Source organism: Pleurodeles waltl, chromosome 1_2, assembly GCF_031143425.1.
Source record: "Pleurodeles waltl isolate 20211129_DDA chromosome 1_2, aPleWal1.hap1.20221129, whole genome shotgun sequence".
NCBI lineage: Eukaryota > Metazoa > Chordata > Amphibia > Caudata > Salamandridae > Pleurodeles > Pleurodeles waltl.
In genome coordinates this window covers 119,045,942-119,063,825 of record NC_090437.1, presented here as the reverse complement: position 1 = coordinate 119,063,825, position 17,884 = coordinate 119,045,942, and the positions used below count along the sequence as shown (strand labels likewise).

General features: G+C 44.2%; 1 protein-coding gene across 2 annotated transcripts in view; it reads left to right on the top strand.

Annotated features, from left to right (window-relative positions):
* Positions 1 to 17,884, top strand: part of MRPL1 (mitochondrial ribosomal protein L1) — a 772,839-nt gene that overhangs the window by 379,464 nt on the left and 375,491 nt on the right. The window lies entirely within an intron of this gene.

The window sequence follows — 17,884 nt, the reverse complement described above, 5'->3', positions numbered from 1 at the left end:
ATGATGAAATAGTGTAGAGTGGAGTGGTGTGGAGTGACGTACAGAGGAATAGCATATAGAAGAGCGGAGTGGAGTGTCGTACAGAGGAGTTGCGTACAGTGGAGTAGTACAAAGTGGGCTGGCGTACAGTGGAGTGGCTTAGACTGGAGTGTCATACAGTTGAGTATGTACAATGCAGCGGCGTACAGTGGAGTATATTAAAGTGAACTAGCATATAGTGGAATGGTGTGGAGTGGTGTAGAGTGGAAGAACATAGAGTGATGTAAGGTACTGTGTAGTGTCATACAGTCAAATAGTGTAGAGTGGAATGACATAGTCGAATAGCGTACAATGGAGTGGGGTAAAGTGGAGCACTGTACAGTGGCGCAGCATACAGTGGAATAGCATACTGTTCAGTGGCGTTTAGTGGGCTGGCGTACAGTGGAATATTGTATAGTAAAGTGACAATGGAGTGGGATACTGTAGAATTGAGTGGAGTGTCATACAGTGTAATAGCATAGAGTGTAGTGGCATAGAATAGAATGTAGTGGTGTATAGTGTAATAGCGTCCAGTGGATTGTCGTGGGGGTCTTACAGTGGAGTGGAATAGACTGAAGTATCATAGAATGGAGTGGTGTAGAGTGTAATAGTGTACAGTAGGGTGGCATAGGGTTGAGTGGAGTAGAGGGTGTACAGGTGTGTGGTATACAGTGGTGTGGAGTGGCATACAGTGGAATAGCATAGTGTAAACCAGAATGCACTGAAATAGTCTACAGCGGAGTAGCTTAGAGTGGAGTGTCATACAGTGGAGTGGCATAGATTGTAAAAGCCTAGTGTGCAATGGAGTGGAGTAGCGTATAGTGGAGTGGGATACAGTGGAGTGTCGTAGAGTTAAATGGCGTAGAGCACCGGTCTTCAAACTAGGGGGCGGCCCACAAAGAGTGGCCTCAGGTGATCCAGGGGGTGGAGGGGGTGCGTGTGCGTCAGGCTCTGGTCAAAAGAAGCATTATACAGATAACAGGGCTTTGTTTTAAGCCGAAACATGTTATTGCATTTTTAAAAAGGTAACAGTACTTAACTGCAATGTTTACATAAGTCTAGACTTATTTCAACATTGCCATCTTTATATAATAATTGTGAAAAATTCTGAAAGGGGGGCAGTGATTTTTATTTTTCAACTGAGGGGGATGCGGCATTAAACAGTTTGGAGTCCACTGGCGTAGAGTGTAGTTGCATACAGTGGAATAGTGTATAGTGCAGTCTGCTACATTGGAGTGGGATGCAGTGGAGTGTTGTGGACTGGCGTACATTGGAGTGTTGGAGTGGTGTACAGTAGAACAGCGAAGAAAAGAGTGTGGTTGAGTGTAATAGCGTACAGTGCAGTGGCGGAAAGTGGAGTTAGGTATAGTGTAGGGGCATTCGGTAGAATAGCGTACAGTGGACTGGCATGGAGTAGACTGTCGTACAGTGGAATAGCATTTAGTAAAGTGATGTAGAGTGGAGCAGCATGTAGTGTAATAGCATAGAGTGGAGTGGCACAGAAAAGGCTGGGCAACAAAATTGCATACAGTGGATTGTAGAGTGGAATGGGTGTGCCGTGGATTAGCATAGACTGGGGTGTCATACAATGGAGTGGCGTAGAGTGTGATAACATACAGTGGTGTAAAGTGGACTGGAGTATAGTGAAGTGGCGTACAGCGAATTAGTGTGGAGTGTAATATTGTACTATGGATTAACGTAGAATGGGGTGCCATTGAGTGGAGTCTGGTAATTGAAGCACACATAGTGTGAAAGTGTGTGAACAGATGTAGAGGTAAAGTGGCAGAAATGTACATTAAGAGGTGTAAGTAGCAATTTTTGGTAGTATGTGTGAATAGTTAAGTAGTGTTAAAATTATAAGTTAATAAAAATGAATTCTATATTGTGCTGTTGTATGCCATGGTGCATGCCGATGAGAAGGCAGTATGTGATTTGCTAATGACACTGTTTACCAAACGTAAAAGGCAGCCATATAGTTTTTAGCACATTTTGACTGCGTTCTTCATTTAGCTATGTTCTGGGTTGACGTCTTTGATGTAGGTAAGTAGTAGGTTTTATTGTTGTTTCCTACTTATTACCACTTTATTAAAGTGGTAGTAGGTACAGCAATATATTTTTAATTGTCTATATATTTTTACAGCAGATTAGGGAGAACTGCACATTTTCTAATAATTTTTTTGAAGTAGCACAGTCATTTGTAAGCATTATCGCAGTACTCCATAGAGTTTTTTGCACAGGATTAAATATATGAAAAGTAGAAAATAAACTGTAGTACACTTTAGTTGTAAAATATAGTGTAGTACAGTGTATTCTGTTTTTTTTTAACATATTTATATATATATATATATATATATTTATTTTTTTAAATACTGTGGTTCTCCCGAGTCAGTACCATGGTCCTCAGTACATTTTTTAAAAAAATATGTAGAAACTTACAAGTATTTTTCCATACCTATTACCACTTTATCAAACTGGTAATAGGTAGGGGAAAAAGATCAAACCTAATACTTAACTATATCTAAAGGCGTAATGCACAAAAGTAACATGGCTGCCATGACAACAGATAGCACGAAGTGAAAATGTCATATAACAAAAAAAAAAAACGTACCTGTAGTACGCAAAATGATCATCTGCCCACCATAATATGTAATCCTGCCAAATTTCATGGGAATCAATTAAGCCATTTTCACACTACACACAACAGAAAGTCTATGGAAAATGCATTGGTGAAAAAAAAACATTTTGGATCCCCCACCCCACCTCCTTTATCTTTGCACCCCCTTGACCAGTCAACATTAAATTTTCCATCCTCTGCCAATTAGAAAAAACTGCTGGTCTGGAAAGTTTTGTAGGGACATTATCCAACTTGCTGAGGGGTGCTCAGCCCCCACGGACTGCTCCTAGTAGCAGGGACTCCATTCCCTGAAATCACAGCCAGCCTGTGGTAAACCTTCCTCCTGCCCTTATGTAGCAATATTGTCAGGAGTCTTCCTTTGCATGAGGATCAGAGAGAGTTGAATGAAGGACTTACCAATAAAACAATAAACTGCCTTGCACGGTACCTTTCCCTTCTCCCTGGCTGATTATATCTTACTGACTCGTAGGCTGGGATGCGTTGGCCCAGGGCCAGCGAACCACTTAGGTAATTGTGTCATCATTAATTTTAAGTCCCCATTGTTAATGCAGAGCCTGCTTTTCAGCCACTTAAGCAGATAGCCAGGACCAACTTTGATTTACTGATGCTAGACTACTTTTATAAACCAAGTTACCATTTCCGGCTGGCCCCTACTCTGCAGAAACAAGGAGCGAGCTTAGTGCCAGTGCCTGATTGTGATCTCCATACCTCCATGTGTAACATCAATGCTTACACAGTTCTAACTACCAAAGCTTTGATGTTTTAGCAGACATGGACTAACTTGTTAATCCATACTGTCTGCTCCACCTAATGTTAGTTCAACTGAGAGTGGCACTGGAGGCATAATCCTTAAAGGCACTAGGAGGGTGCCGCAGACTATTTTGACTATTGTGATTCCAAAGCAAGGCATGGTTATATTGGGCGTCAGTCTGGGTATGAAGCTGTCACCACTCATGGCCCAGCAGAAACAGGAATATCGGCTAATAATCCTTCTCTAACCTCGCTTGATTATGACCATAAGCAGTTAGCATAGCTACGTTCTGGTCTCACCAATAATCTGGGACCTAGTTCTTAGAGGGAGAGCATCAGCCCAACATTCTCAATTAAAGTAACCGAGAATGGTGGTGCACCTCTCTGCCCAGGTAACAATTGAGACTAAGTCACAAGCCACATACTAAGCTTGTCTTATGGAACACAGCAGGGATATCATCCAAATTAATTTGTCCAGAATGGGGCCAGTTTTGTTGACAATCATGACCTCGGTCTCTTTCAAGAGACCTGGTCTTTGAAGCCTGAGTTCCGCACAGGCTTTGTCAGCTTCACCCAGGAAGCTATAATAGTTGAAAGGGCAGGCCTTCAGGGGGACTTACAGTTTGGGTTAGTACCACTCTTACCTGTGTTGCCAAAAAGATTAGGTTGGGCTCTCCTGATATACTGTGCATTAGTTTGACATTCTTGCAGAATGAAATCTATAACATGTATTGTAGACCTGTGGGAAACAAAATTGAGTCCCTGGTAATAGAGCTTTTGTATTCTCCCTTGACGACATTACCCATTGGGGTAAGAAAAATTGTGTTGGAGAGGGAGACTTTAATTGCTAATTTGGACCACTCAGTGTCAACAGTGAGGCCCTCACTCTTGAAGATAGTGCACAGTCAATACCAGGGCTTGCATGCAAATTACTAGCCTTATTGACTACATACTGTTGGATGTAAGGATGTGGCCCTACCTAATCGATATGACTAACACCCTGGCAAGATAGTGATCATAATGCTGTCCTCGTTCTTAGGATCCCACTTCATACTGGCCAAACTAACTGTGTCGAGCCATTTAAAAGAAGGCTGAGAATGACCAGCAGTCGTCACAGAGTCAAATGGCATGTTATGACTCAGTCCAAAGAGTTAGTTAGGGCACTATATAATCGAGTAGCCAACAGCATTTTGGAGATTACCCCACCTAGTTCTGTTGCTGGACCAAGGGGAGAACCTGGATAAGATTAATATTATACACATTGAGCTGTTCCTGAGTCAAAAGAAAGACTTGTACTTCAAGCAGGTAGTAGGAAGGAACAATCCACCCTCCTGGTATAATAAACAGTGTATAAACACCAGGGTAGCGCTAACTGATGCCATAAAGAAAAAAGATAGAACACTGATCCAAGCCATGAGGAGGGCATATATAGGTATTGTCACAGAAGTTTAAATAGCCTGGGACATGGGAAGGTTTGCCAGCTGCAGCCAGAGATAGGGATTGTCAGTCCTTTTGGAACATTGAGTCCACAGGAAGCCTTGACGGCTTGTGCCTGATTGAAAATCACATTTCTGCACCTACATGTGTTGCACCCTTCTCTAGCCTGTATTCTATGCCATGGGAACCTGTGGTTTCCCAAAGTGACCTAGTAAGCCTATCTGCAGCCAGACTGCCCTGCATAGATAGTTGAAGGGGTTTCTTGTCTGGAGGAGCAGTTACAATGAGGCGCGTGAATGTGCAAAGATCCCCCATATTTCATCCATGGAAATTACAGAGGCTATTAAGAAAATTGTTCCCAACAAAGTACCAGGGTCAGATAAGATCTCGGGGGATCTTTACCTAGGTGAGTTTGACATCTGGAGCCCATTCTTCACACTGGTCTTTACCGCCATTATGAAAGGTACTCCATCCCTCCTACCTGGGCAGGGGAAGAAATAATACCAATTTATAAAATGTGCACCTAGTCCCTTCTGATTAATTATAGACCCCTAAGCTTTATTAACAGCTCTCAAAAGCTGTTAAGCAGAATCATCCTGCACAGGTTACAGGAATGGCTAACCACAAATGAGATTTGGACCCCTCTGCAAGCTGGCTTTCAAGAACACACTAGCACTATATAGATCAAGTGTTCCGACTTCTAGAAAACAGTTGTCCTGGGTGGGGCCTGTATTTATGTGGTATTATTAGACCTACGGTCTCTATTTGATTTAGTGCCTAGATCCTCCCTCTGAGTGGGTACTAGCTGAAGTAGGAGTCTCCCAGTACCTTTTGAACTTCATTATTAGGCTTCATGACCCACAATTATGCACAAGTTAGATGTGGCCACTTGGGTGAATTGAACAATCCACACCCCGTTAACAGAGGGGTTAGACAGGGCTATGTCCTCTTCCCCACTTTATTCACATTATACACTAATATCTTGATAGCCCACCTGGAACAATGTGAAAATGATGCAGTTAGCTTGGCAAATACTAGAATTCCCACTCTCATGTTTGCAGATGACATGCTTTTGCTCTCTAAATCAGCAATGGGGTTGCAAAAACATATCAGATAATTTTGACTGCTTCTGCAGAAAAAAGGGGTTTGGAGACCAACATAGGGAAAACAAAGTATATGGTTCTAAATCCCTGACATTCTACAAGATCTAATCCCACGTTAAGCAGGGAGCCCTTTGGAGCCTGAGCATGCAATTGATTAGCTAGGGATCACACTAACATAGCAGTTTGATTGGCACACTCACATAACACAGCGGAGGCTCAAATTGGAGCAATCTACTGGGGGCACAGTAAAAATGCATCAAGGCACTCAATTTCGCCCTATCTCTCTGGCACTTAACCATCGGGCCTTAGGAGCAACTCTATACAGTGCAGAGCTGTGGGGCCGCAAGGATGTGACTTCCTTGGTGGCAGTCGAAAATCCTTGCATGAGCCAACTGATGGATCTCCTCATCAGTACCCCGTTGTTCCCTCTCAGGCAGGATATGGGCTTCAGATCAATTGCTGAGGGGATAAGATTGAGACCAATCCTGTATTGGAGAAGGATCTTGGCCATTGCAGAGTTATGTTCTTATCAACAGGGTGTAGAAGACATTCTTTGCGCTATAGGGTCAGGTAACATACCCAGGATTGGTATGTAAAAAGACCCTCATGATGATGGGGAATGAAAGATTATGGTTTGCCCTAAGGGAGGCCTGTGTGATCACCAAATGATCAATTAAGACCAATTACCGGCAATATGAAATGAGAATCCTGCAGGAGTAGTTCACACTAGGCTCTCTAACAGATGCCTTCTTCATGATGAAGGGCGAATTTGAAAAAAAGTAGTTTCTGGATGAGATTGAGCCTGTAGCTACCATGAAGCGTTTAATATAATTCCGGTGCAGGACCCTCCAGCTCTTTTCCTTCATTGCCACATGGGCAAGTAATCCCAGTCCTGTAGACTAGCTGTGCCCCTCCTATGGAGAGTCTAAAGAAACAGTAGAACATGCCTTATTCTTCCTCCAAGCCTACCAGTGTGGCAGGTGAAAATGGATTACACCACTGTGCCAGAACTTGGGTGTTAAGGAACACAGATGCATTAAGAGTACTGATTTCAGATGCTAGACAATGCATAGTCTTTGCAGTATTCTGTTATTTGTTGTTGATGTGGAGAACTAGGCAGAAGTTGAGCACTCTGCCAGTAATTCATGACACCATTGATGTAACACTTGCGTAGTAAATGTCTTATTCTATCACAGATTACAGTATTTTATTGAGCAAGGGTATAATCTATGACTCTTATAGGCCTACTAAGTTTTCTTGTGTAGACTCTGTAACTGCCAATAAAGTTAAATTCTTAATGCTTGTATTTTGTGGTTTTATAATCTCTGTAAATTTGTTTGAATTCTCTGTACTGGTTTTATTATTGTATGGCTGTGTTTTTACCATGCACTCTTATGGCAAATTGCCAAAATAAAGATTTTGACTTGCAAAGTTTTGTGGAGATTTGTGATAATGGAGACAGTTTTTAGCAACCAATATTCTGAGGAATTCCTATTCCTATAACTTCGGAGTGGCTATATGTACATACACACACATCTTGTTTTTATAATTGAGTGTTACTTTATTTGGGTGTTTAGTTTGCATGAGCTCGTAACCATAAGCACTTGCGACCCTGTTTGATGACAGCTGAATGGGGAATTTGCTAAAACCAGCATGCACACGATGAAGAGAGTGTAAAGTATTATTTGAAATGTTTGAGTACTAACTGGTGTGTCTGGGGAACAATTTCATCCACGGGTCATTCTCTATTTTTTTTTAATGTTTTTATTTCATAATCAGTTGCCATTCAGTGAAAGTGTCATTATCAGTAATGTACTTATTGGATTGCCATGATGTTCTTTTGCTTCACGTTGGATATGTACAGAATTTGAACATGTCAGGCATTTTGTTCTGATATTGCCACTACAAGTTTGCACACACAATCTAACGTTTAGGTACACACCCACGTCAGGATGTCTGCATGAACAGTAACATTATTTTACTATTTTATTTTTATAAAAACACCTTGTGAGAAGAAAACCATTAGAGGGGGTTCCACTCAGGATATTCCATATATAGTGCACGTCACTTTACAGTTGACTTCCGCCTCTGTCTCTACGAAGCCTGATCTAGAGGCCAACCTTGTTCTAAGGTAATGGGGGTTGGGGTGCTTCTCATGGACATGGCTTGGGTTGATTAGGTTTATCACGCCTTGCTCTCCTTAGCGTAGAAAATATACTTAGGAAGGAATTTGCATATTCAAATTTATTGCAATATGTTGGGATTGTTCATATTTACATTGCTCATTTTCACAATCCTGATTTTGTCTCTTATCATTATCCTAATCATTGTAGCTCATGCATTTTAATGTAGATTGCAGTCTTTTCAATAAATGTATTGCAAAATATCCTGCATCTTGCCTGCGTGTGTAGGAGACTCCTTGTTAACAAGAGAAAAGGATACTTGTTCCACTGTGATTTCCGTGAGAAGTTTTCAGAGTCCATGCGTTAGGCTACCAGAAATCACCTTTACTATTTGGGTTTTGGTGAGCTGCTGCTCGAGGTCCAGAAGGATTGGGCCAACAGTTGTCAACTGGTGTCGGAGTAACTCAGTCACCTACAATCAGTGTGTGCCGCCCCTAATCTAGCAGTCTCGTAGAGATATGAGAGTCCTTACAACATGGCACCACCAACGATGGTGTAGGCTCTAACTTCCGAGTCTCTTTGAGTATCTCTGTCTCACACATACTAAGATACCCTAAAGTACCATTATACAGAGATGTCCGTGGTCTTAGGGACAGTTCTCCTCACCCTTAATAGAGAGGGCCTATCTAGACTGTAGGTTTTTGAACCTTAAAAAGGATCTATTTCCCCCATTGGTGTTCCCAACTCTGATACCTCCTACTTAACATAGCAAATGCCATAAACATCCCAGACAAGCCCTTACACAGTTTATTCTAGCCAGTGGCTTAACAGAGAAGATTGGGGAAATCACATTTGTTGTGGAAGCTCAGGAAGCCTAACAAACAAACATTTTGTTCTTGGGTCACTTTTCTTGAAGTAAATGACAATTCAAAAATACATTTCACAGCTACAGAAAAGCAAACGTGCCTTAACAGTATCGAGCTTACCAGAACTTTCTTATCAGGACCACCAAAACTGGTTCATGGCATCCTCCCACATGTAATACAACCCATGGGATTAGGGGCCAGATGTAGCAAACGTTTGCGACTCGCAAACGGGCCGAATCGCAATTTGCGACAGTGCAAAATCGGAAATGGGATGCAAAAAGCTCATTTCCGACTCGCAAAAAGCGATGTGCCCCGTTTGCGAGTCGCACCCGTTGCGACCCCCTTTTGCGACCCGCAATGTGCGAGTCGCTATTTGCGAGTCGCAACCCATATGCAATTGCAACTCGCAAATTGCGACTAGTCGCAAAAAACCCAGTTTGCAAGTCGCATTTACCACTAACTCAGAGCAGGTGGTAACCATTACCAAAGTATAAAAGGAGACCCAGAAGGCATCTGGGTCACTCAAGATGGCGGACATATACCTGATAGCAATGAGGAGGAGAGTCTACGCAGCCCAGCAGAGGAGGAGGAGGGGCCACAGACAGGAGAAGATATATAGAACAAGGCAGACCCTTTTCCAGCAAACTGAAGAGGAGATCTATGATAAATACCGCCTTAGCAGCGCTGCCATTCTAGAATTAATAGATTTACTAAAACCACAGCTAGAACACAAGACTCTGCGTGGCTGCGCCATCCCTACGCATGTGCAAGTACTATGCGCACTGCACCGCTTGGCCTCAGGGAGCTATCAGGGGGTCATTGCCGTGGCAGGTGGGGTATCCCAAAGTGCAGTGTCAAGGTTCCTCAGGGCATTCCTAGATGCCTTAGTAGCGCACAGGTCTCAGTTCATATACTTACCAAGGAATGAGGCAGAAATTAACAGCACGAAGCTGGACTTTTACCGCATTGCCCACTTCCCCCATGTCATTGGATGTGTAGATGGGACACACATTCAAATATGCCCCCCGCTAATCTGGAACATATTTTCCGCAACAGAAAGTGTACCCACTCACTCAACATACAGGTTGTTTGTGATGCCCATTACGTCATCACGGACATCGTAGCTAAGTTTCCAGGCAGTACCCATGACTCATACATTTTTAGACATAGTGGGATACATCAACGCCTGGAACGTGGGGAGTTTGGAGACGGATACCTCCTAGGTAGAGCTGCATACACCTTGCAGACATACACACAGGTCACTGTGCACGACTATCTGGACTTACTAACAGTGTACTTTTGTGCCCAACAGGTGACCGTGCATATGCTCTAAGGCCATGGATCATGACTCCATTTTTAACACCCAGCAATGATTCAGAGAGGCAATACAACAGTGTGCATAAGAGGACCAGGAACCTCATAGAGCGCACCTTCGGACTCCTGAAGGCAAGATTCCGATGCCTCCACCGCAGCGGAGGCGCCCTCCAATACACCCCCATTACCGCCTTCAAAATTGTGGTCGCATGCGCCATCCTCCACAACATAGCCACCAGACGTGGGCTACCTCTCACCCCTGCAGACCCAGATCCTGATGAGGAAGAGCAAGAACAACCACACCGCCATCGTGGGGATAGGAGTCTAGCTAATCAAGGCAGACTGAGACGGGAACACATTGCAACGCAATATTTTGGACGGTACTTGTAAACTCCCACCATACTCACCCATTAACCAAACACTCCTTTTGTTAAGTGGAAGAAAACTACCTGTTTTAATAATGTAATGCATGAACTATATACAAGATGAAATTGTCCATGGGCAGGGAAATGCCAACCACTCATGTGGCACATTAAAGCCATGTGCCACATTTGTTTGTCCGGGCTGTTGGCTAACTTCTCCTGCCCCTCCTGCCAGCCTGGCTGGTCCCAGCCGCATCTATGGTGCTCTGCCTCCCACTCCTTAGCACCCTACTGTCAGTGGCAGATACACTGCTCACTGTGGAGCCCTCTTCACTATCTTGGGGTGTTTCCCCGGTGGCCCTCGACATCTCACGTGTCTCCATTAGTTCTATGATATGTGTGAGACGTCCCAGGCCCCTGGCAACATCCCCAGCAAAATGGCCCATCTCAATTTGCTGGCCAACTGTCCTCCTCGACAGGCCTGTTGTGTTGATGGCTAGCCTGCCGATTGATGTGGCCATCCTGTCCAGTCTTAACATAATCTGCCGATCCCTGCGCCGCCCAGCCTCTGCCTGACCCAGCAGTCCGGCCGCCAGTTCCCTGATGGCAGAGGCAATGTCCCCAGTGTTCTGGCACATCAGGTCCATCCGCCTGTTGAGGTGCCGCATGCTTGCATGGTTTTGTCTTTCAATGCGGTGCAACACCCCACTGATCCTGCCCAATATTGTGTTCTGCAGGCGCTGACCCCGCAGCAGATGTGCCTCACTGCTGGTTGGAGGATGAATCCGGAAATCACACGCTCTTGCCCTGCGACGCCTGCGCAGTGGTGGCTGCCCTGTCCTCGCACCTGTATCCTCCCTGGCTGTTGCTGGGGCAGCTCCTGGAGTTGCTGTTGCAGCAGGCGTTACAACTGCAGGAATGCTGCTGACTGTGCATGTGGGGGTGCTGGAGGGTCCTGGGGTGTCCTCCTGGGCCTGGGTGCTTGGGGTGTAGGGGGTGTCTTGCTGGAGACCTGTGGGACATGGGGAACACACTGTCAGTGTCTAGTATCTTTTGCACAATTCCTAATAAACATTTGCCTATGCACTGCCTATTGGACTACATTTCCCATAATGCATCATTCAGGCTTTTTCTACCCTGAAATGGAGCTAATTTGGTTGTGCATGCACATGTGTACATGGTGGGTGGGGTATGACATTGATAGGGGTACAGGCTTATCACATGGTACTCACCGGTTGATGTGCTGGGCTCTGAAGTGTCCAGGTCCCCAAATCCACACACTGCCTCCGGCTCAAAGGTTTGCTCAATCCTGTCTTCAAGGGGTGTGGGTGGTGGCACAGATGATGGTCCCCCTCCAGTGCCTCTCATCTCCCGGAGCCTTTCTGCCACCCTCTCCTTGGTCCGGGAGCGGAGGTCATACCACCTCTTCCTTATGTCCTCAATTGTCCTGTGGCTCACCCCCAGGGCATTGATTTTCTCTTGCATTTCCTGCCAGATTTTCTTTTTGGTGGCCTCTGGAACAGTGAGGGCAGCTCTCCCAAAGAGCTCATCATGGTGCTGACAACATTCTTCGGTCAGCACCTCAAGCTCCCTCTCAGAGAATTTAATTTTCCTTTTTCGGGGGGTTCCCTCCATGGCTGCTGCAGCTAGCTCAGTGTGCAGACTGGCAGTTGTAAAAGGGTGTGGTCCAGCCTCCTCCCAGGTGTATTTGTTAGCTTCCTGGCTGTGATGTCATCATCATGTGCCAGGAAGTGTTTCCAGAGTGTTTTGGTGTGCTTTCTGGAGTGTTCTGCTGCACCTGCAAGCAATTTTGAGGGAACTCGCAATTTGCGACACCAACTCGCTAATTGCGAGTTAGTTTTTTGCACACTCGCAAACAGCGACCTCGCAAACTGCGGACTCGCACACAGCGTTGCGAGTCCGGATGCGAGTCGCTAAATCGGACCGGTTTATTTCCTGGCATACCAAATTGCGAGTCGCATTTTGCGAGTCGCATTGACTCGCAAAATGCGACTCGCAATTTTTATTTTTCCTACATCTGGCCCTAGGTCCTTTAAGTAATGATGGACCAACATGGCCCACGTTTGCCATGGACACACTGCATCCTGATGTGCAGGCTATGCAAGTAGCTGATGTACGCACACTTTACAATGAGCTAGAAGCGATATACAGACAACTAATACAGTTCGTAATGCAGACTTTGAACACCACCCCAACGAGGGCTGCTCCAGCTGTTCATCAGTTAGCTGTTTCCGTAATTAATCCTCAGACAGTACACTCAATAATGGGCAAAGCACCCACAGAACAGGAGAAGATTCAGTTCTGGATACAAATACGCTGGAAGCAGTGTTTCCCCATATAGGACAGCAAGTTAAAAATATAGACTTCTCACAATATGTTTGCCATTCAGAATGGTTCTCTCAATAGAGGACTGTGTCACTTGGGGTACAGTCTTCTCCGCAGTTTACACAACCACACAATGAACACAGGGCAGCCTCAGCCCTGGACTTGATGCCTAATTTCAACACACACAAAGTTATCTTATGCAGTGTTAAAGAGCAAGCAGCAATGGCCATTCGCCATCGGCTCCAGAAGATTCCTCAACAGAACTAGGAGTGCAAGCTGCCAAAGATTGTCTCCAAAACTTATACAGGTCGGGATAGTGTGGTGGCCAGACTAACTAAACCAGAAATTCTGAATACCACCCATAAGGAAGGTACTAAACAAGCAAAAGAGGGTTCTAAAAAATACTGAGATAAACAAAGACAAAAGAAGTCAGAGAGCAGATTCTGTGCATCCAGAGACCTTTGAAAGAAGATACAATCTCCGAAATAGAGAAAATTTTAAAACTCCTGATAGATGACGATATACTGATGCAAGTCCCTCTCTGTTCTTTCACGACACGCCGGATACACGGAGTAAGAAAGTGGGCCGGGCAGAACACCGCACTGACTATGCAAAGCCGAAGAAGACCACAACATTTTATTCAGAAGCTTACGTTAAAAAGGAGGAAAAATCTCCCCAACAAAAACACCAATTTAAAAAGAAAAAGGTTGCAGCAATTTCTTTTAAACATGCCAGCCATGTTGAGAACATTGCTAAAGGACAGGACGTGGGCAGCAACTCTGCTCTTCTGCGCTGCAGAAGTCACGATTTGTCGGCAGAGTCTAATAGATCATCTGGATGTGACAGCAACTAATTACTTTCTTGTTACAGGGTTTATGAATTCATATCCAAATTGAGGGGGGACATAGAGTGCACTATTGAAGTTATCTTTTGGGAAGCACTTAACTATGATATTCTTTTGGCAGAAAAAGACCGGTCACCTGAGTTCGTCCACAAGCTCCCACATGGGGAAGATGTTGTTTGCCTTCTTTCTCAGTCCTAGTTCCAGACATGGTAAAGGAAACCTATGCTGCTGATTGGGCCCTGGAACAGGCTCCAGAGCTGTACCGCAACCATGTGGGACGGGATAAAGAATCCACCTACCATGTCATACCAATTAGGCCCACACCCTATCATCAACCAAGAAGATTCCTGAGCAGGTTCAGACTGTTGATGGTATGCCTTTGGTTTCTGGACCAGTTAAAGAAATGACCGCTCCATTAAAGCTGACTTTTGGAAAACACAATGAAAATGCTTTGCTTTATGTCATTGCTTCCTCAAACCATATAACCATCTTAGGAATGCCATGGCTGTTTCTTCATACTCCATACATCAACTGGGAAACAACAGTGAAATCCCTGTCCTCTCAATTATGTCACCAGTTTTGTTATTCTTCAGAGGATTATTGGACCCCCAAGTAGATGGCTATGGTGCCCATGGAAGATCCTGGTTGAATCAATTTACTACAGGCCATACAAGAGCAATATCAGGATTTTTCTGATATTTTTGAGAAACCCAAAAGCTCTCCCTACCACCACATTGAGTTTGATTGTGCCATTCCCTTAGAACCTGGATCAGTGGTTCCTTTCAGCAGAATATATTTTCTCTCGGAGGCTGAGGAAGAAGCTCTCAAGCTATATTTGGATGAAAACTTACAGAACGGACTAATCACCTGATTTTCTTATTCTTCTCCTCCGTAGGGGTTTCTGTTCTTCATCCCTAAGAAATCAAGCAGACGCAGACCCTGCATTGACTTTTGAGGCTTGAATAAGTTTGCCTTCAAAGATAGGTATCCTTTACCTCTAATTAGGTATTTATTGTAATCAGTCAGGGATGTTGAAATCTTTACTAAAATAGATCTTTATGGAGCCTAATATCTGTTGCCCATCAGCAATGGATATGAATGGAAGACGGTGCTTAGGACTCTTTGAATATCGCATAATGTTCTTTGGATTAAGTAATGCTCCAGCGTTTTATGGATCACATTTTCTCTGACATGCTAAATTAATTTATTGTGGTCTATCTTGATGACATCTTGATATATTTTTTAAAAAAACTTATATATCACAAACATGTCAGTGAAGTATCATACAGATTACGCCAAAATCAGTTGTACTGTAAACTTGAAAAATGCATATTCAATCAACTTGAATATTCATCCCCTTACAGTACCTCCCAAACCCTGGCATGCCATCTCTGTCGTCTGTATTGTAGCATGTGCAGCCCTCTGAGGGTGATCAAGTCATTATGGTAACACTTGACGACTCCTCCAAGATGGTTCATTTTACAGGCTTAAAGAAATTGCCTTCCTCGAAAGACATGGGGAAAATCTTTCTAAGGGAAAATGTTCGTACCCATGAGCTTCCTTGGGCTAATTGTAGCTGAGTGAGGGCCTCGGTTTATGTCTGTTTTTGGAAATCAGTTCGCAAAGTCCATCAAATTGAGATTGTCCTGACCTCAGGGTTCCAGCCTCAGCCCAAGACAGGATCTGTTTGTTTGCTATTCTATACAGAGCAATTATTTTTATTTTTTGCATCTAGAAAGTTTTACTATAACAATACTGTGCACAGTGCCACTAAATCATCCCCCTTCTTTTACCTTCAAGGGTTACATCCTAGGGCCTTTCATTCTGCTCTTTTAGGTCCTGCCCTTGCCCCTGCTGCTATTAGTTTCTTTAGGCAGTTACAGGCTATAAGATTTAGGGTAGCTGTTAGTCTCTTTGATGCTAAGGTTATGATGAAATCCTTGCTGACCATCATCTCGTCCCTTCTCCGGCATATAATGTTGGGGATAAAGTATGGCTCTCCTCAAAGTTTCTTCCTACTCACCTTCCCTTTAATAAATGTGAGCCTCTATTCTGTGTCCCTTTTAAGACTGTCCAGGTCATCAATCCTGAAAGATCCATCCTGTGTTTCACTCGTCCCAATTGCAACCTTATGGATCCCTACCATTGTCTTTTTCCAGACCTTCTCTGGTTTTAGTGAATAATGTTCCTGAATACAGGGTGAAAGACATTTGTGATTCTCAATTATTTCTAAAGAAACTGCAATTCTTGATTCTTTGGAAAGGGTACCCTCCTAGCCAAAGCTTGTGGGAAGATGCTTCCTCTGTTCGTTTTCCAGATCTGGTCAGGTGGTTTTTTTCCCCAGTAAGCCTGGGGCCCTTGGGAGGGTGCATACTCTTGTGCCGTCTTGCCCAGTGCCAGTTACCTGGGTGCGCTGCATACAGAGGCTAGGAGAGGTACAGGGAATGCTGACAGGCTGCTTCATTCCTCTCAGACACCTGGCCACGGCTGGCCCACCAGTATATGTCACTGCATCTTTTCTATTGTCCTGAAGGCATAGTGGTTATGAGGCGCATCGTGGGTCCTCATTATCAGAATCAATCTTTTTCCCAGAATCCAGTGAGGGTTCCTGGGCTATAGCTTCCCTATCCAAGCAGGCGCCACCCTATAGACTATCATGAAGTTTTCCCAATCCATAACGGCACCAATCTTTGTGATGTCATTTCCTGGGGTCTGAGATATAAAAGGATCTCAGAATTCGTTTTTCCTTGCATTACAATGCTACAGCTGTTTTGTTGTAGCCTTTGCACACCCAACGTGTTTTCAGTTAGTCCTGGTTTTTGTTTGATATTCTTCTTCCTGGTATTCCTGGGAGCTTATCAGTCTGCTCCATATTGCTGGCCTGTTCCCTGAGTTTTTTTGCCTGCTCCTGGAACCTAAAGTTCGCTTCTGCTCTTCTGTGCTATCCTTGGAGGGGTTTTCCCCCACTAAGTTTTTCCCTCCAACAGAGACTTGTTCTGGCTGGCAGTATCTGCATTGGCGCTGTGTTCTGCCAGCGACATCATGGCTACTAAAGGGGGTTTACCCGGACCTCTCGATCCAGCCGCCACCGAGGAACTACAGCTAGGCCCAGTCTTCAAAGGACAACACTCCTGCAAGTCAGGAGTCATCGAGGGGAGACTGCAAGAAGGAAGCTGGGGCAAACTGAGCTAATTCAAGGAGAAGAAGTTGATCACTCAAGCGCCGAGGACCTCCCTGGGTACCAGCAGACTCCTCTGACAGACAGAGGCTGCTCAGAGATTAAACATGACGATCCCATCCTTCCCTGGGTGGGCCCCACGAATGGCAGTTCCAGACTGGCCAATCAGAATTGTTGGGGACTACCAAGATCTGTATTGGACCTAGCGCTGAAATCTGTCTTTCATAGAGAATAATTAAGGAAACCCGCCTACCCACAAATTCAGACATCTCATCTGAATAGTTATTGTATGAAATAATTTAAATGAGTTGTCTGTCTTTATTGTGTATGTTTTCTTCTCTTATAATATGCTGTGTTGCAGGTTGGTTTTCCCTCAACAGTCTAGCTAGGAAAAGCTTGGTGACAATGACAACTATGGTGATAGGGTGCAGTGGAGGTGGGGGTGAGAACAAATGCAGCAAGGACAGTAGCACCACCCTAGTGATGCCACTCCTGCTTCCTCCTTACCGTGAATACCTTTTGATTATCCTGAAGCCTAGGGTCAATTGGTCCTTCTTCTAAGCCTTTTTCATGGCACTTAAAAGGATGCTTGTGAACATGCTGCTAGACTGTTCTATAGGTACTTGGGGTGACATTCCAAATTGATAATGTTTGCGATTTTAACCCCTGACAATCGAGTTCTACAGATATTTATGCTATTAACCACAATATATTTGGCCAATTTTGTTTACTTTTGAGAAATCGGTGGACTGATTCATGTGTCAAACATGACCCTTTTATTTCTTAAGGCAAGGTTACTGGATGGTTCTGTCACAAAGCATGCAGCTCTTATGTCCTGGTATTTTTAACAACCTAATGCATTCTAGGTGTTGTAGTTCAGGCTTGTTTCACTTGATCCAATTGAATCT